Below are 26,259 nucleotides of genomic sequence, written 5' to 3'. Positions count from 1 at the left end.
TCCAGGAAGGAGCAGTTTGTACTACTTTCAAAAAAGTTTGTCTCCACTTCTGGAAACATCCAGAGATATATAAAGCATAAACTGAGCTTTAATCTCATGAAGAAAGAGGTTTAAATGCAAAAATGAAAACAATAGCTTATCGTACTGGTGACATTCTCATTATATAAATTCCAAAAAAGTGATTTAATTGAAAGGAGCTGAAAAAAACCCACAATGGTTTGTAAACCTAAATAACTATAAATAATATATTTTCCAACCTTGCATACCACCTACAGTATAAAAATAAAAGCAGCAGGACACATGACCGCGTGGACTAATGGATAAGGCGTCTGACTTCGGATCAGAAGATAGAGGGTTCCAGTCCCTTCGTGGTCGGTTTTTGCCAATTGTCACTCAATTCAGGTTTCCATTCAGAATGGAAGCAGGCTCTTCCAATGCTCTTATAGCCATAATGTTCTCATTCCTAATTAATAAAAAAGTGGAGTACATACTGCACATTCATTTAGATTGCATCTTCAGTCTAAAATCTAGTGCATTTAAGTGGCATTAAAAAGTGCTTCTATGTACACGCACTGAATATGTACTAGGTTTGCAGAATTTTGACTTCACAGAATGGGTTTTTAGCTCAAGAGTGTGTAGATGAACTGCAAGGTGTGTAAGTATGTGTTCATGGAGTGCTTCAAGTGTAAAATCTGTATGATTTGTGCAGTTAAAGTGCTAATTTTGCCTACGAGAAAGAAAAGTACTACAGAAGAATTATAAAGGATTGGCACATTGGCTGCCTTTGCTGATGACACAGTTGGCTAATTTGTAAAGCACTGGTCTATTAAGTTGCAGAGTGTGGTTGAACTTGGTTAGTAGACTTGGTGCCTGTTTCTGTGTCCTGCTGAAGACAAGGACGGCTTGATACCACTGTCAAAGCCCAGTTTATTAAGAAAAGCATCCATGGAAGAAGAAGTGTTGATTCGAAAATGGTTCTCCTCCAATTTCTCTCCACTTGCTAGAAATACAGAGTCTCCACTATAGCACACAACTGAGTGTTAAAGTCGGGGATGGAAGAGGATGAAAATGGGAAGTTTACTTATGGAGAGAACTGAGAAATGTCCTGTGTGCAGACACCAGTGTTGGACGAATGAATTTATGTAAATAATGCCTCTAGATTGCTGGTATTTGTCTGTGCCTCAGTGGCCTAATGGATAAGGCACTGGCCTCCTAAGCCAGGGATTGTGGGTTTGAGTCCCATCTGAGGTGCAAACCAATGTCCACTCTTACTTTTCCAGAAAAATAAATATATTTATTACATGCTTCCTCTCAGAAGCTTATGAGGTATTAGGAACGTTGAAATGGTACCATTTTACTTCTGTACTCGTCAGAGTCATGTTGATGTTCTGGAACTACAAAGTCGATTTTTGAAACACCTGTCTTTGTCAGATGCATTTTTGACCCGGCAGAAGATATTCCTTTGGAAAAAATTATTTGAATTGGATTGGTGTAACTGTTGTTCCTAGAGGTGGTGAAAGGCTTTCAGCTACTTAAATAGGGCAAGCCGGGTTTCATGAAACGTATACAGCCTTTGAGTGTGTGTAAATTGGAATAGCCAGGAAGGAGCAGTTTGTACTACTTTCAAAACAGTTTCTCTCCACTTCTGGAAACATCCAGAGCTAAATAAAGCATAAACTGAGCTTTAATCTCATGAAGAAAGAGGTTTAAATGCAAAATTGAAAACAATAGCTTATCGTACTGGTGACATTCTCATTATATAAATTCCAAAAAAGTGATTTAATTGAAAGGAGCTGAAAAAAAAAAAACAATGGTTTGTAAACCTAAATAACTATAAATAATATATTTTCCAACCTTGCATACCACCCACAGTATAAAAATAAATTCAGCAGAACACATGACCGCATGGACTAATGGATAAGGCGTCTGACTTCGGGTCAGAAGATAGAGGGTTCAAGTCCCTTCGTGGTCGTTTTTTGCCAATTGTCACACAATTCAGGTTTCCATTCAGAATGGAAGCAGGCTCTTCCAATACTCTTTTAGCCATCATCTTCTCATTCCTAATTAATAAAAAAGTGGAGTACATACTGCACAGTCATTTAGATTGCATCTTCAGTCTAAAATCTAGTGCATTTAAGTGGCATTAAAAAGTGCTTCTATGTACACGCACTGAATATGTACTAGGGTTGCAGAATTTTGACTTCACAGAATGGGTTTTTAGCTCAAGTGTGTGTAGATGAACTGCAAGGTGTGTAAGTATGTGTTCATGGAGTGCTTCAAGTGTAAAATCTGTATGATTTGTGCAGTTAAAGTGCTAATTTTGCCTACGAGAAAGAAAAGTACTACAGAAGAATTATAAAGGATTGGCACTTTGGCTGCCTTTGCTGATGACACAGTTGGCTAAATTGTAAAGCACTGGTCTATTAAGTTGCAGAGTGTGGTTGAACTTGGTTAGTAGACTTGGTACCTGTTTCTGTGTCCTGCTGAAGACAAGGACGGCTTGATACCACTGTCAAAGCCCAGTTTATTAAGAAAAGCATCCATGGAAGAAGAAGTGTTGATTCGAAAATGGTTCTCCTCCAATTTCTCTCCACTTGCTAGAAATACAGAGTCTCCATTATAGCACACAACAGAGTGTTAAAGTCGGGGATGGAAGAGCATGAAAATGGGAAGTTTACTTATGGAGAGAACTGAGAAATATCCTGTGTGCAGACACCAGTGTAGGACGATTGAATACATTTAAATAATGCCTCTAGATTGCTGGCATTTATCTGTGCCTCAGTGGCCTAATGGATAAGGCACTAGCCTCCTAAGCCAGGGATTGTGGGTTCGAGTCCCGTCTGAGGTGCAAACCAATGTTCGCTCTTACTTTTCCAGAAAAATAAATATATTTATTACATGCTTCCTCTCAGATGTTTATGAGGTATTAGGAACTTTGAAATGGTACCATTTTACTCCTGTACTCTTCAGAGTCATGTTGATGTTCTGAAACTACAAAGTCGATTTTTAAAGACCTATCTTTGTCAGATGCATTTTTGACCCGGCAGAAGATATTCCTTTGGAAAAAATGATTTGAATTGGATTGGTGTAACTGTTGTTTCTAGAGGTGGTGAAAGGCTTTCAGGCACTTGAATAGGGCAAGTCAGGATTCATGAAACGTATACAACCTTTGAGTGTGTGTAAATTGGAATATCCAGGAAGGAGCAGTTTGTACTACTTTCAAAAAAGTTTGTCTCCACTTCTGGAAACATCCAGAGATATATAAAGCATAAACTGAGCTTTAATCTCATGAAGAAAGAGGTTTAAATGCAAAAATGAAAACAATAGCTTATCGTACTGGTGACATTCTCATTATATAAATTCCAAAAAAGTGATTTAATTGAAAGGAGCTGAAAAAAACCCACAATGGTTTGTAAACCTAAATAACTATAAATAATATATTTTCCAACCTTGCATACCACCTACAGTATAAAAATAAAAGCAGCAGGACACATGACCGCGTGGACTAATGGATAAGGCGTCTGACTTCGGATCAGAAGATAGAGGGTTCCAGTCCCTTCGTGGTCGGTTTTTGCCAATTGTCACTCAATTCAGGTTTCCATTCAGAATGGAAGCAGGCTCTTCCAATGCTCTTATAGCCATAATGTTCTCATTCCTAATTAATAAAAAAGTGGAGTACATACTGCACATTCATTTAGATTGCATCTTCAGTCTAAAATCTAGTGCATTTAAGTGGCATTAAAAAGTGCTTCTATGTACACGCACTGAATATGTACTAGGTTTGCAGAATTTTGACTTCACAGAATGGGTTTTTAGCTCAAGAGTGTGTAGATGAACTGCAAGGTGTGTAAGTATGTGTTCATGGAGTGCTTCAAGTGTAAAATCTGTATGATTTGTGCAGTTAAAGTGCTAATTTTGCCTACGAGAAAGAAAAGTACTACAGAAGAATTATAAAGGATTGGCACATTGGCTGCCTTTGCTGATGACACAGTTGGCTAATTTGTAAAGCACTGGTCTATTAAGTTGCAGAGTGTGGTTGAACTTGGTTAGTAGACTTGGTGCCTGTTTCTGTGTCCTGCTGAAGACAAGGACGGCTTGATACCACTGTCAAAGCCCAGTTTATTAAGAAAAGCATCCATGGAAGAAGAAGTGTTGATTCGAAAATGGTTCTCCTCCAATTTCTCTCCACTTGCTAGAAATACAGAGTCTCCACTATAGCACACAACTGAGTGTTAAAGTCGGGGATGGAAGAGGATGAAAATGGGAAGTTTACTTATGGAGAGAACTGAGAAATGTCCTGTGTGCAGACACCAGTGTTGGACGAATGAATTTATGTAAATAATGCCTCTAGATTGCTGGTATTTGTCTGTGCCTCAGTGGCCTAATGGATAAGGCACTGGCCTCCTAAGCCAGGGATTGTGGGTTCGAGTCCCATCTGAGGGGCAAACCAATGTCCACTCTTACTTTTCCAGAAAAATAAATATATTTATTACATGCTTCCTCTCAGAAGCTTATGAGGTATTAGGAACGTTGAAATGGTACCATTTTACTTCTGTACTCGTCAGAGTCATGTTGATGTTCTGAAACTACAAAGTCGATTTTTGAAACACCTGTCTTTGTCAGATGCATTTTTGACCCGGCAGAAGATATTCCTTTGGAAAAAATTATTTGAATTGGATTGGTGTAACTGTTGTTCCTAGAGGTGGTGAAAGGCTTTCAGCTACTTAAATAGGGCAAGCCGGGTTTCATGAAACGTATACAGCCTTTGAGTGTGTGTAAATTGGAATAGCCAGGAAGTAGCAGTTTGTACTACTTTCAAAACAGTTTCTCTCCACTTCTGGAAACATCCAGAGCTAAATAAAGCATAAACTGAGCTTTAATCTCATGAAGAAAGAGGTTTAAATGCAAAAATGAAAACAATAGCTTATCGTACTGGTGACATTCTCATTATATATATTCCAAAAAAGTGATTTAATTGAAAGGAGCTAAAAAAAAACCCCAATGGTTTGTAAACCTAAATAACTATAAATAATATATTTTCCAACCTTGCATACCACCCACAGTATAAAAATAAATGCAGCCGGACACATGACCGCGTGGACTAATGGATAAGGCGTCTGACTTCGGGTCAGAAGATAGAAGGTTCGAGTCCCTTCGTGGTCGTTTTTTGCCAATTGTCACATAATTCAGGTTTCCATTCAGAATGGAAGCAGGCTCTTCCAATACTCTTATAGCCATCATGTTCTCAATCCTAATTAATAAAAAAGTGGAGTACATACTGCACAGTCATTTAGATTGCATCTTCAGTCTAAAATCTAGTGCATTTAAGTGGCATTAAAAAGTGCTTCTATGTACACGCACTGAATATGTACTAGGTTTGCAGAATTTTGACTTCACAGAATGGGTTTTGAGCTCAAGTGTGTGTAGATGAACTGCAAGGTGTGTAAGTAAGTGTTCATGGAGTGCTTCAAGTGTAAAATCTGTATGATTTGTGCAGTTAAAGTGCTAATTTTGTCTACGAGAAAGAAAAGTACTACAGAAGAATTATAAAGGATTGGCACATTGTCTGCCTTTGCTGATGACACAGTTGGCTAATTTGTAAAGCACTGGTCTATTAAGTTGCAGAGGGTGGTTGAACTTGGTTAGTAGACTTGGTACCTGTTTCTGTGTCCTGCTGAAGACAAGGACGGCTTGATACCACTGTCAAAGCCCAGTTTATTGAGAAAAGCATCCATGGAAGAAGAAGTGTTGATTCGAAAATGGTTCTCCTCCAATTTCTCTCCACTTGCTAGAAATACAGAGTCTCCACTATAGCACAGAACAGAGTGTTAAATTCGGGGATGGAAGAGGATGAAAATGGGAAGTTTACTTATAGAGAGAACTGAGAAATGTCCTGTGTGCAGACACCAGTGTTGGACGAATGAATACATTTAAATAATGCCTCTAGATTGCTGGTATTTGTCTGTGCCTCAGTGGCCTAATGGATAAGGCGCTGGCCTCCTAAGCCAGGGATTGTGGGTTTGAGTCCCATCTGAGGTGCAAACCAATGTCCACTCTTACTTTTCCAGAAAAATAAATATATTTATTACATGCTTCCTCTCAGAAGCTTATGAGGTATTAGGAACGTTGAAATGGTACCATTTTACTTCTGTACTCGTCAGAGTCATGTTGATGTTCTGGAACTACAAAGTCGATTTTTGAAACACCTGTCTTTGTCAGATGCATTTTTGACCCGGCAGAAGATATTCCTTTGGAAAAAATTATTTGAATTGGATTGGTGTAACTGTTGTTCCTAGAGGTGGTGAAAGGCTTTCAGCTACTTAAATAGGGCAAGCCGGGTTTCATGAAACGTATACAGCCTTTGAGTGTGTGTAAATTGGAATAGCCAGGAAGGAGCAGTTTGTACTACTTTCAAAACAGTTTCTCTCCACTTCTGGAAACATCCAGAGCTAAATAAAGCATAAACTGAGCTTTAATCTCATGAAGAAAGAGGTTTAAATGCAAAATTGAAAACAATAGCTTATCGTACTGGTGACATTCTCATTATATAAATTCCAAAAAAGTGATTTAATTGAAAGGAGCTGAAAATAAAAAAAAACAATGGTTTGTAAACCTAAATAACTATAAATAATATATTTTCCAACCTTGCATACCACCCACAGTATAAAAATAAATTCAGCAGAACACATGACCGCATGGACTAATGGATAAGGCGTCTGACTTCGGGTCAGAAGATAGAGGGTTCAAGTCCCTTCGTGGTCGTTTTTTGCCAATTGTCACACAATTCAGGTTTCCATTCAGAATGGAAGCAGGCTCTTCCAATACTCTTATAGCCATCATGTTCTCATTCCTAATTAATAAAAAAGTGGAGTACATACTGCACAGTCATTTAGATTGCATCTTCAGTCTAAAATCTAGTGCATTTAAGTGGCATTAAAAAGTGCTTCTATGTACACGCACTGAATATGTACTAGGGTTGCAGAATTTTGACTTCACAGAATGGGTTTTTAGCTCAAGTGTGTGTAGATGAACTGCAAGGTGTGTAAGTATGTGTTCATGGAGTGCTTCAAGTGTAAAATCTGTATGATTTGTGCAGTTAAAGTGCTAATTTTGCCTACGAGAAAGAAAAGTACTACAGAAGAATTATAAAGGATTGGCACTTTGGCTGCCTTTGCTGATGACACAGTTGGCTAAATTGTAAAGCACTGGTCTATTAAGTTGCAGAGTGTGGTTGAACTTGGTTAGTAGACTTGGTACCTGTTTCTGTGTCCTGCTGAAGACAAGGACGGCTTGATACCACTGTCAAAGCCCAGTTTATTAAGAAAAGCATCCATGGAAGAAGAAGTGTTGATTCGAAATTGGTTCTCCTCCAATTTCTCTCCACTTGCTAGAAATACAGAGTCTCCATTATAGCACACAACAGAGTGTTAAAGTCGGGGATGGAAGAGCATGAAAATGGGAAGTTTACTTATGGAGAGAACTGAGAAATATCCTGTGTGCAGACACCAGTGTAGGACGATTGAATACATTTAAATAATGCCTCTAGATTGCTGGCATTTATCTGTGCCTCAGTGGCCTAATGGATAAGGCACTAGCCTCCTAAGCCAGGGATTGTGGGTTCGAGTCCCGTCTGAGGTGCAAACCAATGTTCGCTCTTACTTTTCCAGAAAAATAAATATATTTATTACATGCTTCCTCTCAGATGTTTATGAGGTATTAGGAACTTTGAAATGGTACCATTTTACTCCTGTACTCTTCAGAGTCATGTTGATGTTCTGAAACTACAAAGTCGATTTTTAAAGACCTATCTTTGTCAGATGCATTTTTGACCCGGCAGAAGATATTCCTTTGGAAAAAATGATTTGAATTGGATTGGTGTAACTGTTGTTTCTAGAGGTGGTGAAAGGCTTTCAGGCACTTGAATAGGGCAAGTCAGGATTCATGAAACGTATACAACCTTTGAGTGTGTGTAAATTGGAATATCCAGGAAGGAGCAGTTTGTACTACTTTCAAAAAAGTTTGTCTCCACTTCTGGAAACATCCAGAGATATATAAAGCATAAACTGAGCTTTAATCTCATGAAGAAAGAGGTTTAAATGCAAAAATGAAAACAATAGCTTATCGTACTGGTGACATTCTCATTATATAAATTCCAAAAAAGTGATTTAATTGAAAGGAGCTGAAAAAAACCCACAATGGTTTGTAAACCTAAATAACTATAAATAATATATTTTCCAACCTTGCATACCACCTACAGTATAAAAATAAAAGCAGCAGGACACATGACCGCGTGGACTAATGGATAAGGCGTCTGACTTCGGATCAGAAGATAGAGGGTTCCAGTCCCTTCGTGGTCGGTTTTTGCCAATTGTCACTCAATTCAGGTTTCCATTCAGAATGGAAGCAGGCTCTTCCAATGCTCTTATAGCCATAATGTTCTCATTCCTAATTAATAAAAAAGTGGAGTACATACTGCACATTCATTTAGATTGCATCTTCAGTCTAAAATCTAGTGCATTTAAGTGGCATTAAAAAGTGCTTCTATGTACACGCACTGAATATGTACTAGGTTTGCAGAATTTTGACTTCACAGAATGGGTTTTTAGCTCAAGAGTGTGTAGATGAACTGCAAGGTGTGTAAGTATGTGTTCATGGAGTGCTTCAAGTGTAAAATCTGTATGATTTGTGCAGTTAAAGTGCTAATTTTGCCTACGAGAAAGAAAAGTACTACAGAAGAATTATAAAGGATTGGCACATTGGCTGCCTTTGCTGATGACACAGTTGGCTAATTTGTAAAGCACTGGTCTATTAAGTTGCAGAGTGTGGTTGAACTTGGTTAGTAGACTTGGTGCCTGTTTCTGTGTCCTGCTGAAGACAAGGACGGCTTGATACCACTGTCAAAGCCCAGTTTATTAAGAAAAGCATCCATGGAAGAAGAAGTGTTGATTCGAAAATGGTTCTCCTCCAATTTCTCTCCACTTGCTAGAAATACAGAGTCTCCACTATAGCACACAACTGAGTGTTAAAGTCGGGGATGGAAGAGGATGAAAATGGGAAGTTTACTTATGGAGAGAACTGAGAAATGTCCTGTGTGCAGACACCAGTGTTGGACGAATGAATTTATGTAAATAATGCCTCTAGATTGCTGGTATTTGTCTGTGCCTCAGTGGCCTAATGGATAAGGCACTGGCCTCCTAAGCCAGGGATTGTGGGTTCGAGTCCCATCTGAGGGGCAAACCAATGTCCACTCTTACTTTTCCAGAAAAATAAATATATTTATTACATGCTTCCTCTCAGAAGCTTATGAGGTATTAGGAACGTTGAAATGGTACCATTTTACTTCTGTACTCGTCAGAGTCATGTTGATGTTCTGAAACTACAAAGTCGATTTTTGAAACACCTGTCTTTGTCAGATGCATTTTTGACCCGGCAGAAGATATTCCTTTGGAAAAAATTATTTGAATTGGATTGGTGTAACTGTTGTTCCTAGAGGTGGTGAAAGGCTTTCAGCTACTTAAATAGGGCAAGCCGGGTTTCATGAAACGTATACAGCCTTTGAGTGTGTGTAAATTGGAATAGCCAGGAAGGAGCAGTTTGTACTACTTTCAAAACAGTTTCTCTCCACTTCTGGAAACATCCAGAGCTAAATAAAGCATAAACTGAGCTTTAATCTCATGAAGAAAGAGGTTTAAATGCAAAAATGAAAACAATAGCTTATCGTACTGGTGACATTCTCATTATATATATTCCAAAAAAGTGATTTAATTGAAAGGAGCTGAAAAAAAAACCCAATGGTTTGTAAACCTAAATAACTATAAATAATATATTTTCCAACCTTGCATACCACCCACAGTATAAAAATAAATGCAGCCGGACACATGACCGCGTGGACTAATGGATAAGGCGTCTGACTTCGGGTCAGAAGATAGAAGGTTCGAGTCCCTTCGTGGTCGTTTTTTGCCAATTGTCACATAATTCAGGTTTCCATTCAGAATGGAAGCAGGCTCTTCCAATACTCTTATAGCCATCATGTTCTCAATCCTAATTAATAAAAAAGTGGAGTACATACTGCACAGTCATTTAGATTGCATCTTCAGTCTAAAATCTAGTGCATTTAAGTGGCATTAAAAAGTGCTTCTATGTACACGCACTGAATATGTACTAGGTTTGCAGAATTTTGACTTCACAGAATGGGTTTTGAGCTCAAGTGTGTGTAGATGAACTGCAAGGTGTGTAAGTAAGTGTTCATGGAGTGCTTCAAGTGTAAAATCTGTATGATTTGTGCAGTTAAAGTGCTAATTTTGTCTACGAGAAAGAAAAGTACTACAGAAGAATTATAAAGGATTGGCACATTGTCTGCCTTTGCTGATGACACAGTTGGCTAATTTGTAAAGCACTGGTCTATTAAGTTGCAGAGTGTGGTTGAACTTGGTTAGTAGACTTGGTACCTGTTTCTGTGTCCTGCTGAAGACAAGGACGGCTTGATACCACTGTCAAAGCCCAGTTTATTGAGAAAAGCATCCATGGAAGAAGAAGTGTTGATTCGAAAATGGTTCTCCTCCAATTTCTCTCCACTTGCTAGAAATACAGAGTCTCCATTATAGCACAGAACAGAGTGTTAAATTCGGGGATGGAAGAGGATGAAAATGGGAAGTTTACTTATGGAGAGAACTGAGAAATGTCCTGTGTGCAGACACCAGTGTTGGACGAATGAATTCATTTAAATAATGCCTCTAGATTGCTAGTATTTGTCTGTCCCTCAGTGGCCTAATGGATAAGGCACTGGCCTCCTAAGCCAGGGATTGTGGGTTCGAGTCCCATCTGAGGTGCAAACCAATGTCCACTCTTACTTTTCAAGAAAAATAAATATATTTATTACATGCTTCCTCCCAGAAGCTTATGAGGTATTAGGAACGTTGAAATGGTACCATTTTACTTCTGTACTCGTCAGAGTCATGTTGATGTTCTGAAACTACAAAGTCGATTTTTGAAACACCTGTCTTTGTCAGATGCATTTTTGACCCGGCAGAAGATATTCCTTTGGAAAAAATTATTTGAATTGGATTGGTGTAACTGTTGTTCCTAGAGGTGGTGAAAGGCTTTCAGCTACTTAAATAGGGCAAGCCGGGTTTCATGAAACGTATACAGCCTTTGAGTGTGTGTAAATTGGAATAGCCAGGAAGGAGCAGTTTGTACTACTTTCAAAACAGTTTCTCTCCACTTCTGGAAACATCCAGAGCTAAATAAAGCATAAACTGAGCTTTAATCTCATGAAGAAAGAGGTTTAAATGCAAAAATGAAAACAATAGCTTATCGTACTGGTGACATTCTCATTATATAAATTCCAAAAAAGTGATTTAATTGAAAGGAGCTGAAAAAAAACCCCAATGGTTTGTAAACCTAAATAACTATAAATAATATATTTTCCAACCTTGCATACCACCCACAGTATAAAAATAAATGCAGCAGGACACATGACCGCGTGGACTAATGGATAAGGCGTCTGACTTCGGGTCAGAAGATAGAAGGTTCGAGTCCCTTCGTGGTTGTTTTTTGCCAATTGTCACATAATTCAGGTTTCCATTCAGAATGGAAGCAGGCTCTTCCAATACTCTTATAGCCATCATGTTCTCAATCCTAATTAATAAAAAAGTGGAGTACATACTGCACAGTCATTTAGATTGCATCTTCAGTCTAAAATCTAGTGCATTTAAGTGGCATTAAAAAGTGCTTCTATGTACACGCACTGAATATGTACTAGGTTTGCAGAATTTTGACTTCACAGAATGGGTTTTGAGCTCAAGTGTGTGTAGATGAACTGCAAGGTGTGTAAGTAAGTGTTCATGGAGTGCTTCAAGTGTAAAATCTGTATGATTTGTGCAGTTAAAGTGCTAATTTTGTCTACGAGAAAGAAAAGTACTACAGAAGAATTATAAAGGATTGGCACATTGTCTGCCTTTGCTGATGACACAGTTGGCTAATTTGTAAAACACTGGTCTATTAAGTTGCAGAGGGTGGTTGAACTTGGTTAGTAGACTTGGTACCTGTTTCTGTGTCCTGCTGAAGACAAGGGCGGCTTGATACCACTGTCAAAGCCCAGTTTATTGAGAAAAGCATCCATGGAAGAAGAAGTGTTGATTCGAAAATGGTTCTCCTCCAATTTCTCTCCACTTGCTAGAAATACAGAGTCTCCATTATAGCACAGAACAGAGTGTTAAATTCGGGGATGGAAGAGGATGAAAATGGGAAGTTTACTTATGGAGAGAACTGAGAAATGTCCTGTGTGCAGACACCAGTGTTGGACGAATGAATACATTTAAATAATGCCTCTAGATTGCTGGTATTTGTCTGTGCCTCAGTGGCCTAATGGATAAGGCACTGGCCTCCTAAGCCAGGGATTGTGGGTTTGAGTCCCATCTGAGGTGCAAACCAATGTCCACTCTTACTTTTCCAGAAAAATAAATATATTTATTACATGCTTCCTCTCAGAAGCTTATGAGGTATTAGGAACGTTGAAATGGTACCATTTTACTTCTGTACTCGTCAGAGTCATGTTGATGTTCTGGAACTACAAAGTCGATTTTTGAAACACCTGTCTTTGTCAGATGCATTTTTGACCCGGCAGAAGATATTCCTTTGGAAAAAATTATTTGAATTGGATTGGTGTAACTGTTGTTCCTAGAGGTGGTGAAAGGCTTTCAGCTACTTAAATAGGGCAAGCCGGGTTTCATGAAACGTATACAGCCTTTGAGTGTGTGTAAATTGGAATAGCCAGGAAGGAGCAGTTTGTACTACTTTCAAAACAGTTTCTCTCCACTTCTGGAAACATCCAGAGCTAAATAAAGCATAAACTGAGCTTTAATCTCATGAAGAAAGAGGTTTAAATGCAAAATTGAAAACAATAGCTTATCGTACTGGTGACATTCTCATTATATAAATTCCAAAAAAGTGATTTAATTGAAAGGAGCTGAAAAAAAAAAAACAATGGTTTGTAAACCTAAATAACTATAAATAATATATTTTCCAACCTTGCATACCACCCACAGTATAAAAATAAAAGCAGCAGGACACATGACCGCGTGGACTAATGGATAAGGCGTCTGACTTCGGATCAGAAGATAGAGGGTTCCAGTCCCTTCGTGGTCGGTTTTTGCCAATTGTCACTCAATTCAGGTTTCCATTCAGAATGGAAGCAGGCTCTTCCAATGCTCTTATAGCCATAATGTTCTCATTCCTAATTAATAAAAAAGTGGAGTACATACTGCACATTCATTTAGATTGCATCTTCAGTCTAAAATCTAGTGCATTTAAGTGGCAATAAAAAGTGCTTCTATGTACACGCACTGAATATGTACTAGGTTTGCAGAATTTTGACTTCACAGAATGGGTTTTTAGCTCAAGAGTGTGTAGATGAACTGCAAGGTGTGTAAGTATGTGTTCATGGAGTGCTTCAAGTGTAAAATCTGTATGATTTGTGCAGTTAAAGTGCTAATTTTGCCTACGAGAAAGAAAAGTACTACAGAAGAATTATAAAGGATTGGCACATTGGCTGCCTTTGCTGATGACACATTTGGCTAATTTGTAAAGCACTGGTCTATTAAGTTGCAGAGTGTGGTTGAACTTGGTTAGTAGACTTGGTACCTGTTTCTGTGTCCTGCTGAAGACAAGGACGGCTTGATACCACTGTCAAAGCCCAGTTTATTAAGAAAAGCATCCATGGAAGAAGAAGTGTTGATTCGAAAATGGTTCTCCTCCAATTTCTCTCCACTTGCTAGAAATACAGAGTCTCCATTATAGCACACAACAGAGTGTTAAAGTCGGGGATGGAAGAGCATGAAAATGGGAAGTTTACTTATGGAGAGAACTGAGAAATATCCTGTGTGCAGACACCAGTGTAGGACGATTGAATACATTTAAATAATGCCTCTAGATTGCTGGCATTTATCTGTGCCTCAGTGGCCTAATGGATAAGGCACTAGCCTCCTAAGCCAGCGATTGTGGGTTCGAGTCCCGTCTGAGGTGCAAACCAATGTTCACTCTTACTTTTCCAGAAAAATAAATATATTTATTACATGCTTCCTCTCAGATGTTTAGAAGGTATTAGGAACTTTGAAATGGTACCATTTTACTTCTGTACTCTTCAGAGTCATGTTGATGTTCTGAAACTACAAAGTCGATTTTTAAAGACCTATCTTTGTCAGATGCATTTTTGACCCGGCAGAAGATATTCCTTTGGAAAAAATGATTTGAATTGGATTGGTGTAACTGTTGTTTCTAGAGGTGGTGAAAGGCTTTCAGGCACTTGAATAGGGCAAGTCAGGATTCATGAAACGTATACAACCTTTGAGTGTGTGTAAATTGGAATATCCAGGAAGGAGCAGTTTGTACTACTTTCAAAAAAGTTTGTCTCCACTTCTGGAAACATCCAGAGCTATATAAAGCATAAACTGAGCTTTAATCTCATGAAGAAAGAGGTTTAAATGCAAAAATGAAAACAATAGCTTATCGTACTGGTGACATTCTCATTATATAAATTCCAAAAAAGTGATTTAATTGAAAGGAGCTGAAAAAAACCCACAATGGTTTGTAAACCTAAATAACTATAAATAATATATTTTCCAACCTTGCATACCACCTACAGTATAAAAATAAAAGCAGCAGGACACATGACCGCGTGGACTAATGGATAAGGCGTCTGACTTCGGATCAGAAGATAGAGGGTTCCAGTCCCTTCGTGGTCGGTTTTTGCCAATTGTCACTCAATTCAGGTTTCCATTCAGAATGGAAGCAGGCTCTTCCAATGCTCTTATAGCCATAATGTTCTCATTCCTAATTAATAAAAAAGTGGAGTACATACTGCACATTCATTTAGATTGCATCTTCAGTCTAAAATCTAGTGCATTTAAGTGGCAATAAAAAGTGCTTCTATGTACACGCACTGAATATGTACTAGGTTTGCAGAATTTTGACTTCACAGAATGGGTTTTTAGCTCAAGAGTGTGTAGATGAACTGCAAGGTGTGTAAGTATGTGTTCATGGAGTGCTTCAAGTGTAAAATCTGTATGATTTGTGCAGTTAAAGTGCTAATTTTGCCTACGAGAAAGAAAAGTACTACAGAAGAATTATAAAGGATTGGCACATTGGCTGCCTTTGCTGATGACACAGTTGGCTAATTTGTAAAGCACTGGTCTATTAAGTTGCAGAGTGTGGTTGAACTTGGTTAGTAGACTTGGTGCCTGTTTCTGTGTCCTGCTGAAGACAAGGACGGCTTGATACCACTGTCAAAGCCCAGTTTATTAAGAAAAGCATCCATGGAAGAAGAAGTGTTGATTCGAAAATGGTTCTCCTCCAATTTCTCTCCACTTGCTAGAAATACAGAGTCTCCACTATAGCACACAACTGAGTGTTAAAGTCGGGGATGGAAGAGGATGAAAATGGGAAGTTTACTTATGGAGAGAACTGAGAAATGTCCTGTGTGCAGACACCAGTGTTGGACGAATGAATTCATTTAAATAATGCCTCTAGATTGCTAGTATTTGTCTGTGCCTCAGTGGCCTAATGGATAAGGCACTGGCCTCCTAAGCCAGGGATTGTGGGTTCGAGTCCCATCTGAGGTGCAAACCAATGTCCACTCTTACTTTTCAAGAAAAATAAATATATTTATTACATGCTTCCTCCCAGAAGCTTATGAGGTATTAGGAACGTTGAAATGGTACCATTTTACTTCTGTACTCGTCAGAGTCATGTTGATGTTCTGAAACTACAAAGTCGATTTTTGAAACACCTGTCTTTGTCAGATGCATTTTTGACCCGGCAGAAGATATTCCTTTGGAAAAAATTATTTGAATTGGATTGGTGTAACTGTTGTTCCTAGAGGTGGTGAAAGGCTTTCAGCTACTTAAATAGGGCAAGCCGGGTTTCATGAAACGTATACAGCCTTTGAGTGTGTGTAAATTGGAATAGCCAGGAAGGAGCAGTTTGTACTACTTTCAAAACAGTTTCTCTCCACTTCTGGAAACATCCAGAGCTAAATAAAGCATAAACTGAGCTTTAATCTCATGAAGAAAGAGGTTTAAATGCAAAAATGAAAACAATAGCTTATCGTACTGGTGACATTCTCATTATATAAATTCCAAAAAAGTGATTTAATTGAAAGGAGCTGAAAAAAAAACCCAATGGTTTGTAAACCTAAATAACTATAAATAATATATTTTCCAACCTTGCATACCACCCACAGTATAAAAATAAATGCAGCAGGACACATGACCGCGTCGACTAATGGATAAGGCGTCTGACTTCGGGTCAGAAGATAGAAGGTTCGTGTCCCTTCGTGGTTGTTTTTGCCAATTGTCACATAATTCAGGTTTCCATTCAGAATGGAAGCAGGCTCTTCCAATACTCTTATAGCCATCATGTTCTCAATCCTAATTAATAAAAAAGTGGAGTACATACTGCACAGTCATTTAGATTGCATCTTCAGTCTAAAATCTAGTGCATTTAAGTGGCATTAAAAAGTGCTTCTATGTACACGCACTGAATATGTACTAGGTTTGCAGAATTTTGACTTCACAGAATGGGTTTTGAGCTCAAGTGTGTGTAGATGAACTGCAAGGTGTGTAAGTAAGTGTTCATGGAGTGCTTCAAGTGTAAAATCTGTATGATTTGTGCAGTTAAAGTGCTAATTTTGTCTACGAGAAAGAAAAGTACTACAGAAGAATTATAAAGGATTGGCACATTGTCTGCCTTTGCTGATGACACAGTTGGCTAATTTGTAAAACACTGGTCTATTAAGTTGCAGAGGGTGGTTGAACTTGGTTAGTAGACTTGGTACCTGTTTCTGTGTCCTGCTGAAGACAAGGGCGGCTTGATACCACTGTCAAAGCCCAGTTTATTGAGAAAAGCATCCATGGAAGAAGAAGTGTTGATTCGAAAATGGTTCTCCTCCAATTTCTCTCCACTTGCTAGAAATACAGAGTCTCCATTATAGCACAGAACAGAGTGTTAAATTCGGGGATGGAAGAGGATGAAAATGGGAAGTTTACTTATGGAGAGAACTGAGAAATGTCCTGTGTGCAGACACCAGTGTTGGACGAATGAATACATTTAAATAATGCCTCTAGATTGCTGGTATTTGTCTGTGCCTCAGTGGCCTAATGGATAAGGCACTGGCCTCCTAAGCCAGGGATTGTGGGTTCGAGTCCCATCTGAGGTGCAAACCAATGTCCACTCTTACTTTTCAAGAAAAATAAATATATTTATTACATGCTTCCTCCCAGAAGCTTATGAGGTATTAGGAACGTTGAAATGGTACCATTTTACTTCTGTACTCGTCAGAGTCATGTTGATGTTCTGAAACTACAAAGTCGATTTTTGAAACACCTGTCTTTGTCAGATGCATTTTTGACCCGGCAGAAGATATTCCTTTGGAAAAAATTATTTGAATTGGATTGGTGTAACTGTTGTTCCTAGAGGTGGTGAAAGGCTTTCAGCTACTTAAATAGGGCAAGCCGGGTTTCATGAAACGTATACAGCCTTTGAGTGTGTGTAAATTGGAATAGCCAGGAAGGAGCAGTTTGTACTACTTTCAAAACAGTTTCTCTCCACTTCTGGAAACATCCAGAGCTAAATAAAGCATAAACTGAGCTTTAATCTCATGAAGAAAGAGGTTTAAATGCAAAAATGAAAACAATAGCTTATCGTACTGGTGACATTCTCATTATATAAATTCCAAAAAAGTGATTTAATTGAAAGGAGCTGAAAAAAAAACCCAATGGTTTGTAAACCTAAATAACTATAAATAATATATTTTCCAACCTTGCATACCACCCACAGTATAAAAATAAATGCAGCAGGACACATGACCGCGTCGACTAATGGATAAGGCGTCTGACTTCGGGTCAGAAGATAGAAGGTTCGTGTCCCTTCGTGGTTGTTTTTGCCAATTGTCACATAATTCAGGTTTCCATTCAGAATGGAAGCAGGCTCTTCCAATACTCTTATAGCCATCATGTTCTCAATCCTAATTAATAAAAAAGTGGAGTACATACTGCACAGTCATTTAGATTGCATCTTCAGTCTAAAATCTAGTGCATTTAAGTGGCATTAAAAAGTGCTTCTATGTACACGCACTGAATATGTACTAGGTTTGCAGAATTTTGACTTCACAGAATGGGTTTTGAGCTCAAGTGTGTGTAGATGAACTGCAAGGTGTGTAAGTAAGTGTTCATGGAGTGCTTCAAGTGTAAAATCTGTATGATTTGTGCAGTTAAAGTGCTAATTTTGTCTACGAGAAAGAAAAGTACTACAGAAGAATTATAAAGGATTGGCACATTGTCTGCCTTTGCTGATGACACAGTTGGCTAATTTGTAAAACACTGGTCTATTAAGTTGCAGAGGGTGGTTGAACTTGGTTAGTAGACTTGGTACCTGTTTCTGTGTCCTGCTGAAGACAAGGGCGGCTTGATACCACTGTCAAAGCCCAGTTTATTGAGAAAAGCATCCATGGAAGAAGAAGTGTTGATTCGAAAATGGTTCTCCTCCAATTTCTCTCCACTTGCTAGAAATACAGAGTCTCCATTATAGCACAGAACAGAGTGTTAAATTCGGGGATGGAAGAGGATGAAAATGGGAAGTTTACTTATGGAGAGAACTGAGAAATGTCCTGTGTGCAGACACCAGTGTTGGACGAATGAATACATTTAAATAATGCCTCTAGATTGCTGGTATTTGTCTGTGCCTCAGTGGCCTAATGGATAAGGCACTGGCCTCCTAAGCCAGGGATTGTGGGTTTGAGTCCCATCTGAGGTGCAAACCAATGTCCACTCTTACTTTTCCAGAAAAATAAATATATTTATTACATGCTTCCTCTCAGAAGCTTATGAGGTATTAGGAACGTTGAAATGGTACCATTTTACTTCTGTACTCGTCAGAGTCATGTTGATGTTCTGGAACTACAAAGTCGATTTTTGAAACACCTGTCTTTGTCAGATGCATTTTTGACCCGGCAGAAGATATTCCTTTGGAAAAAATTATTTGAATTGGATTGGTGTAACTGTTGTTCCTAGAGGTGGTGAAAGGCTTTCAGCTACTTAAATAGGGCAAGCCGGGTTTCATGAAACGTATACAGCCTTTGAGTGTGTGTAAATTGGAATAGCCAGGAAGGAGCAGTTTGTACTACTTTCAAAACAGTTTCTCTCCACTTCTGGAAACATCCAGAGCTAAATAAAGCATAAACTGAGCTTTAATCTCATGAAGAAAGAGGTTTAAATGCAAAATTGAAAACAATAGCTTATCGTACTGGTGACATTCTCATTATATAAATTCCAAAAAAGTGATTTAATTGAAAGGAGCTGAAAAAAAAAAACAAATGGTTTGTAAACCTAAATAACTATAAATAATATATTTTCCAACCTTGCATACCACCCACAGTATAAAAATAAATGCAGCAGAACACATGACCGCGTGGACTAATGGATAAGGCGTCTGACTTCGGGTCAGAAGATAGAGGGTTCGAGTCCCTTCGTGGTTGTTTTTTGCCAATTGTCACACAATTCAGGTTTCCATTCAGAATGGAAGCAGGCTCTTCCAATACTCTTATAGCCATCATGTTCTCATTCCTAATTAATAAAAAAGTGGAGTACATACTGCACAGTCATTTAGATTGCATCTTCAGTCTAAAATCTAGTGCATTTAAGTGGCATTAAAAAGTGCTTCTATGTACACGCACTGAATATGTACTAGGTTTGCAGAATTTTGACTTCACAGAATGGGTTTTTAGCTCAAGTGTGTGTAGATGAACTGCAAGGTGTGTAAGTATGTGTTCATGGAGTGCTTCAAGTGTAAAATCTGTATGATTTGTGCAGTTAAAGTGCTAATTTTGCCTACGAGAAAGAAAAGTACTACAGAAGAATTATAAAGGATTGGCACTTTGGCTGCCTTTGCTGATGACACAGTTGGCTAAATTGTAAAGCACTGGTCTATTAAGTTGCAGAGTGTGGTTGAACTTGGTTAGTAGACTTGGTACCTGTTTCTGTGTCCTGCTGAAGACAAGGACGGCTTGATACCACTGTCAAAGCCCAGTTTATTAAGAAAAGCATCCATGGAAGAAGAAGTGTTGATTCGAAAATGGTTCTCCTCCAATTTCTCTCCACTTGCTAGAAATACAGAGTCTCCATTATAGCACACAACAGAGTGTTAAAGTCGGGGATGGAAGAGCATGAAAATGGGAAGTTTACTTATGGAGAGAACTGAGAAATATCCTGTGTGCAGACACCAGTGTAGGACGATTGACTACATTTAAATAATGCCTCTAGATTGCTGGCATTTATCTGTGCCTCAGTGGCCTAATGGATAAGGCACTAGCCTCCTAAGCCAGCGATTGTGGGTTCGAGTCCCGTCTGAGGTGCAAACCAATGTTCACTCTTACTTTTCCAGAAAAATAAATATATTTATTACATGCTTCCTCTCAGATGTTTAGAAGGTATTAGGAACTTTGAAATGGTACCATTTTACTTCTGTACTCTTCAGAGTCATGTTGATGTTCTGAAACTACAAAGTCGATTTTTAAAGACCTATCTTTGTCAGATGCATTTTTGACCCGGCAGAAGATATTCCTTTGGAAAAAATGATTTGAATTGGATTGGTGTAACTGTTGTTTCTAGAGGTGGTGAAAGGCTTTCAGGCACTTGAATAGGGCAAGTCAGGATTCATGAAACGTATACAACCTTTGAGTGTGTGTAAATTGGAATATCCAGGAAGGAGCAGTTTGTACTACTTTCAAAAAAGTTTGTCTCCACTTCTGGAAACATCCAGAGCTATATAAAGCATAAACTGAGCTTTAATCTCATGAAGAAAGAGGTTTAAATGCAAAAATGAAAACAATAGCTTATCGTACTGGTGACATTCTCATTATATAAATTCCAAAAAAGTGATTTAATTGAAAGGAGCTGAAAAAAACCCACAATGGTTTGTAAACCTAAATAACTATAAATAATATATTTTCCAACCTTGCATACCACCTACAGTATAAAAATAAAAGCAGCAGGACACATGACCGCGTGGCCTAATGGATAAGGCGTCTGACTTCGGATCAGAAGATAGAGGGTTCCAGTCCCTTCGTGGTCGGTTTTTGCCAATTGTCACTCAATTCAGGTTTCCATTCAGAATGGAAGCAGGCTCTTCCAATGCTCTTATAGCCATAATGTTCTCATTCCTAATTAATAAAAAAGTGGAGTACATACTGCACATTCATTTAGATTGCATCTTCAGTCTAAAATCTAGTGCATTTAAGTGGCAATAAAAAGTGCTTCTATGTACACGCACTGAATATGTACTAGGTTTGCAGAATTTTGACTTCACAGAATGGGTTTTTAGCTCAAGAGTGTGTAGATGAACTGCAAGGTGTGTAAGTATGTGTTCATGGAGTGCTTCAAGTGTAAAATCTGTATGATTTGTGCAGTTAAAGTGCTAATTTTGCCTACGAGAAAGAAAAGTACTACAGAAGAATTATAAAGGATTGGCACATTGGCTGCCTTTGCTGATGACACAGTTGGCTAATTTGTAAAGCACTGGTCTATTAAGTTGCAGAGTGTGGTTGAACTTGGTTAGTAGACTTGGTGCCTGTTTCTGTGTCCTGCTGAAGACAAGGACGGCTTGATACCACTGTCAAAGCCCAGTTTATTAAGAAAAGCATCCATGGAAGAAGAAGTGTTGATTCGAAAATGGTTCTCCTCCAATTTCTCTCCACTTGCTAGAAATACAGAGTCTCCACTATAGCACACAACTGAGTGTTAAAGTCGGGGATGGAAGAGGATGAAAATGGGAAGTTTACTTATGGAGAGAACTGAGAAATGTCCTGTGTGCAGACACCAGTGTTGGACGAATGAATTCATTTAAATAATGCCTCTAGATTGCTAGTATTTGTCTGTGCCTCAGTGGCCTAATGGATAAGGCACTGGCCTCCTAAGCCAGGGATTGTGGGTTCGAGTCCCATCTGAGGTGCAAACCAATGTCCACTCTTACTTTTCAAGAAAAATAAATATATTTATTACATGCTTCCTCCCAGAAGCTTATGAGGTATTAGGAACGTTGAAATGGTACCATTTTACTTCTGTACTCGTCAGAGTCATGTTGATGTTCTGAAACTACAAAGTCGATTTTTGAAACACCTGTCTTTGTCAGATGCATTTTTGACCCGGCAGAAGATATTCCTTTGGAAAAAATTATTTGAATTGGATTGGTGTAACTGTTGTTCCTAGAGGTGGTGAAAGGCTTTCAGCTACTTAAATAGGGCAAGCCGGGTTTCATGAAACGTATACAGCCTTTGAGTGTGTGTAAATTGGAATAGCCAGGAAGGAGCAGTTTGTACTACTTTCAAAACAGTTTCTCTCCACTTCTGGAAACATCCAGAGCTAAATAAAGCATAAACTGAGCTTTAATCTCATGAAGAAAGAGGTTTAAATGCAAAAATGAAAACAATAGCTTATCGTACTGGTGACATTCTCATTATATAAATTCCAAAAAAGTGATTTAATTGAAAGGAGCTGAAAAAAAAACCCAATGGTTTGTAAACCTAAATAACTATAAATAATATATTTTCCAACCTTGCATACCACCCACAGTATAAAAATAAATGCAGCAGGACACATGACCGCGTGGACTAATGGATAAGGCGTCTGACTTCGGGTCAGAAGATAGAAGGTTCGAGTCCCTTCGTGGTTGTTTTTTGCCAATTGTCACATAATTCAGGTTTCCATTCAGAATGGAAGCAGGCTCTTCCAATACTCTTATAGCCATCATGTTCTCAATCCTAATTAATAAAAAAGTGGAGTACATACTGCACAGTCATTTAGATTGCATCTTCAGTCTAAAATCTAGTGCATTTAAGTGGCATTAAAAAGTGCTTCTATGTACACGCACTGAATATGTACTAGGTTTGCAGAATTTTGACTTCACAGAATGGGTTTTGAGCTCAAGTGTGTGTAGATGAACTGCAAGGTGTGTAAGTAAGTGTTCATGGAGTGCTTCAAGTGTAAAATCTGTATGATTTGTGCAGTTAAAGTGCTAATTTTGTCTACGAGAAAGAAAAGTACTACAGAAGAATTATAAAGGATTGGCACATTGTCTGCCTTTGCTGATGACACAGTTGGCTAATTTGTAAAACACTGGTCTATTAAGTTGCAGAGGGTGGTTGAACTTGGTTAGTAGACTTGGTACCTGTTTCTGTGTCCTGCTGAAGACAAGGGCGGCTTGATACCACTGTCAAAGCCCAGTTTATTGAGAAAAGCATCCATGGAAGAAGAAGTGTTGATTCGAAAATGGTTCTCCTCCAATTTCTTTCCACTTGCTAGAAATACAGAGTCTCCATTATAGCACAGAACAGAGTGTTAAATTCGGGGATGGAAGAGGATGAAAATGGGAAGTTTACTTATGGAGAGAACTGAGAAATGTCCTGTGTGCAGACACCAGTGTTGGACGAATGAATACATTTAAATAATGCCTCTAGATTGCTGGTATTTGTCTGTGCCTCAGTGGCCTAATGGATAAGGCACTGGCCTCCTAAGCCAGGGATTGTGGGTTTGAGTCCCATCTGAGGTGCAAACCAATGTCCACTCTTACTTTTCCAGAAAAATAAATATATTTATTACATGCTTCCTCTCAGAAGCTTATGAGGTATTAGGAACGTTGAAATGGTACCATTTTACTTCTGTACTCGTCAGAGTCATGTTGATGTTCTGGAACTACAAAGTCGATTTTTGAAACACCTGTCTTTGTCAGATGCATTTTTGACCCGGCAGAAGATATTCCTTTGGAAAAAATTATTTGAATTGGATTGGTGTAACTGTTGTTCCTAGAGGTGGTGAAAGGCTTTCAGCTACTTAAATAGGGCAAGCCGGGTTTCATGAAACGTATACAGCCTTTGAGTGTGTGTAAATTGGAATAGCCAGGAAGGAGCAGTTTGTACTACTTTCAAAACAGTTTCTCTCCACTTCTGGAAACATCCAGAGCTAAATAAAGCATAAACTGAGCTTTAATCTCATGAAGAAAGAGGTTTAAATGCAAAATTGAAAACAATAGCTTATCGTACTGGTGACATTCTCATTATATAAATTCCAAAAAAGTGATTTAATTGAAAGGAGCTGAAAAAAAAAAATGGTTTGTAAACCTAAATAACTATAAATAATATATTTTCCAACCTTGCATACCACCCACAGTATAAAAATAAAAGCAGCAGGACACATGACCGCGTGGACTAATGGATAAGGCGTCTGACTTCGGATCAGAAGATAGAGGGTTCCAGTCCCTTCGTGGTCGGTTTTTGCCAATTGTCACTCAATTCAGGTTTCCATTCAGAATGGAAGCAGGCTCTTCCAATGCTCTTATAGCCATAATGTTCTCATTCCTAATTAATAAAAAAGTGGAGTACATACTGCACATTCATTTAGATTGCATCTTCAGTCTAAAATCTAGTGCATTTAAGTGGCAATAAAAAGTGCTTCTATGTACACGCACTGAATATGTACTAGGTTTGCAGAATTTTGACTTCACAGAATGGGTTTTTAGCTCAAGAGTGTGTAGATGAACTGCAAGGTGTGTAAGTATGTGTTCATGGAGTGCTTCAAGTGTAAAATCTGTATGATTTGTGCAGTTAAAGTGCTAATTTTGCCTACGAGAAAGAAAAGTACTACAGAAGAATTATAAAGGATTGGCACATTGGCTGCCTTTGCTGATGACACAGTTGGCTAATTTGTAAAGCACTGGTCTATTAAGTTGCAGAGTGTGGTTGAACTTGGTTAGTAGACTTGGTGCCTGTTTCTGTGTCCTGCTGAAGACAAGGACGGCTTGATACCACTGTCAAAGCCCAGTTTATTAAGAAAAGCATCCATGGAAGAAGAAGTGTTGATTCGAAAATGGTTCTCCTCCAATTTCTCTCCACTTGCTAGAAATACAGAGTCTCCACTATAGCACACAACTGAGTGTTAAAGTCGGGGATGGAAGAGGATGAAAATGGGAAGTTTACTTATGGAGAGAACTGAGAAATGTCCTGTGTGCAGACACCAGTGTTGGACGAATGAATTCATTTAAATAATGCCTCTAGATTGCTAGTATTTGTCTGTGCCTCAGTGGCCTAATGGATAAGGCACTGGCCTCCTAAGACAGGGATTGTGGGTTCGAGTCCCATCTGAGGTGCAAACCAATGTCCACTCTTACTTTTCAAGAAAAATAAATATATTTATTACATGCTTCCTCTCAGAAGCTTATGAGGTATTAGGAACGTTGAAATGGTACCATTTTACTTCTGTACTCGTCAGAGTCATGTTGATGTTCTGAAACTACAAAGTCGATTTTTGAAACACCTGTCTTTGTCAGATGCATTTTTGACCCGGCAGAAGATATTCCTTTGGAAAAAATTATTTGAATTGGATTGGTGTAACTGTTGTTCCTAGAGGTGGTGAAAGGCTTTCAGCTACTTAAATAGGGCAAGCCGGGTTTCATGAAACGTATACAGCCTTTGAGTGTGTGTAAATTGGAATAGCCAGGAAGTAGCAGTTTGTACTACTTTCAAAACAGTTTCTCTCCACTTCTGGAAACATCCAGAGCTAAATAAAGCATAAACTGAGCTTTAATCTCATGAAGAAAGAGGTTTAAATGCAAAAATGAAAACAATAGCTTATCGTACTGGTGACATTCTCATTATATAAATTCCAAAAAAGTGATTTAATTGAAAGGAGCTGAAAAAAAACCCCAATGGTTTGTAAACCTAAATAACTATAAATAATATATTTTCCAACCTTGCATACCACCCACAGTATAAAAATAAATGCAGCAGGACACATGACCGCGTGGACTAATGGATAAGGCGTCTGACTTCGGGTCAGAAGATAGAAGGTTCGAGTCCCTTCGTGGTTGTTTTTTGCCAATTGTCACATAATTCAGGTTTCCATTCAGAATGGAAGCAGGCTCTTCCAATACTCTTATAGCCATCATGTTCTCAATCCTAATTAATAAAAAAGTGGAGTACATACTGCACAGTCATTTAGATTGCATCTTCAGTCTAAAATCTAGTGCATTTAAGTGGCATTAAAAAGTGCTTCTATGTACACGCACTGAATATGTACTAGGTTTGCAGAATTTTGACTTCACAGAATGGGTTTTGAGCTCAAGTATGTGTAGATGAACTGCAAGGTGTGTAAGTAAGTGTTCATGGAGTGCTTCAAGTGTAAAATCTGTATGATTTGTGCAGTTAAAGTGCTAATTTTG

General features: G+C 38.4%; 17 non-coding genes across 17 annotated transcripts; all 17 read left to right on the top strand.

The window, feature by feature from the left end:
• Positions 1-1,178: 1,178 nt before the first annotated feature.
• TRNAR-CCU (transfer RNA arginine (anticodon CCU)) lies at positions 1,179-1,251 on the top strand. Its single transcript has one exon. It is a non-coding gene; the product is annotated as a tRNA-Arg (tRNA).
• Positions 1,252-2,775: 1,524 nt separating this feature from the next.
• Positions 2,776-2,848, top strand: TRNAR-CCU (transfer RNA arginine (anticodon CCU)). Its single transcript has one exon. It is a non-coding gene; the product is annotated as a tRNA-Arg (tRNA).
• A 1,522-nt stretch (positions 2,849-4,370) lies between these two features.
• TRNAR-CCU (transfer RNA arginine (anticodon CCU)) lies at positions 4,371-4,445 on the top strand. Its single transcript has one exon. It is a non-coding gene; the product is annotated as a tRNA-Arg (tRNA).
• A 1,521-nt stretch (positions 4,446-5,966) lies between these two features.
• TRNAR-CCU (transfer RNA arginine (anticodon CCU)) lies at positions 5,967-6,039 on the top strand. The gene has a single exon. It is a non-coding gene; the product is annotated as a tRNA-Arg (tRNA).
• Positions 6,040-7,565: 1,526 nt separating this feature from the next.
• TRNAR-CCU (transfer RNA arginine (anticodon CCU)) lies at positions 7,566-7,638 on the top strand. The gene has a single exon. It is a non-coding gene; the product is annotated as a tRNA-Arg (tRNA).
• A 1,522-nt stretch (positions 7,639-9,160) lies between these two features.
• Positions 9,161-9,235, top strand: TRNAR-CCU (transfer RNA arginine (anticodon CCU)). The gene has a single exon. It is a non-coding gene; the product is annotated as a tRNA-Arg (tRNA).
• A 1,521-nt stretch (positions 9,236-10,756) lies between these two features.
• TRNAR-CCU (transfer RNA arginine (anticodon CCU)) lies at positions 10,757-10,829 on the top strand. The gene has a single exon. It is a non-coding gene; the product is annotated as a tRNA-Arg (tRNA).
• Positions 10,830-12,352: 1,523 nt separating this feature from the next.
• On the top strand, positions 12,353-12,425 carry TRNAR-CCU (transfer RNA arginine (anticodon CCU)). The gene has a single exon. It is a non-coding gene; the product is annotated as a tRNA-Arg (tRNA).
• Positions 12,426-13,949: 1,524 nt separating this feature from the next.
• TRNAR-CCU (transfer RNA arginine (anticodon CCU)) lies at positions 13,950-14,022 on the top strand. Its single transcript has one exon. It is a non-coding gene; the product is annotated as a tRNA-Arg (tRNA).
• Positions 14,023-15,544: 1,522 nt separating this feature from the next.
• On the top strand, positions 15,545-15,617 carry TRNAR-CCU (transfer RNA arginine (anticodon CCU)). Its single transcript has one exon. It is a non-coding gene; the product is annotated as a tRNA-Arg (tRNA).
• A 1,522-nt stretch (positions 15,618-17,139) lies between these two features.
• TRNAR-CCU (transfer RNA arginine (anticodon CCU)) lies at positions 17,140-17,212 on the top strand. Its single transcript has one exon. It is a non-coding gene; the product is annotated as a tRNA-Arg (tRNA).
• Positions 17,213-18,734: 1,522 nt separating this feature from the next.
• TRNAR-CCU (transfer RNA arginine (anticodon CCU)) lies at positions 18,735-18,807 on the top strand. The gene has a single exon. It is a non-coding gene; the product is annotated as a tRNA-Arg (tRNA).
• Positions 18,808-20,331: 1,524 nt separating this feature from the next.
• TRNAR-CCU (transfer RNA arginine (anticodon CCU)) lies at positions 20,332-20,404 on the top strand. The gene has a single exon. It is a non-coding gene; the product is annotated as a tRNA-Arg (tRNA).
• Positions 20,405-21,050: 646 nt separating this feature from the next.
• Positions 21,051-21,123, top strand: TRNAR-UCG (transfer RNA arginine (anticodon UCG)). The gene has a single exon. It is a non-coding gene; the product is annotated as a tRNA-Arg (tRNA).
• An 803-nt stretch (positions 21,124-21,926) lies between these two features.
• Positions 21,927-21,999, top strand: TRNAR-CCU (transfer RNA arginine (anticodon CCU)). The gene has a single exon. It is a non-coding gene; the product is annotated as a tRNA-Arg (tRNA).
• Positions 22,000-23,522: 1,523 nt separating this feature from the next.
• Positions 23,523-23,595, top strand: TRNAR-CCU (transfer RNA arginine (anticodon CCU)). The gene has a single exon. It is a non-coding gene; the product is annotated as a tRNA-Arg (tRNA).
• A 1,520-nt stretch (positions 23,596-25,115) lies between these two features.
• Positions 25,116-25,188, top strand: TRNAR-CCU (transfer RNA arginine (anticodon CCU)). The gene has a single exon. It is a non-coding gene; the product is annotated as a tRNA-Arg (tRNA).
• Positions 25,189-26,259: the final 1,071 nt, after the last annotated feature.

Source organism: Lissotriton helveticus, chromosome 5_1 (assembly GCF_964261635.1).
Source record: "Lissotriton helveticus chromosome 5_1, aLisHel1.1, whole genome shotgun sequence".
NCBI classification, from domain to species: Eukaryota; Metazoa; Chordata; class Amphibia; order Caudata; family Salamandridae; genus Lissotriton; species Lissotriton helveticus.
Note: the sequence above shows the minus strand (reverse complement) of the source record. Positions and strands in the feature narration are given on the sequence as shown.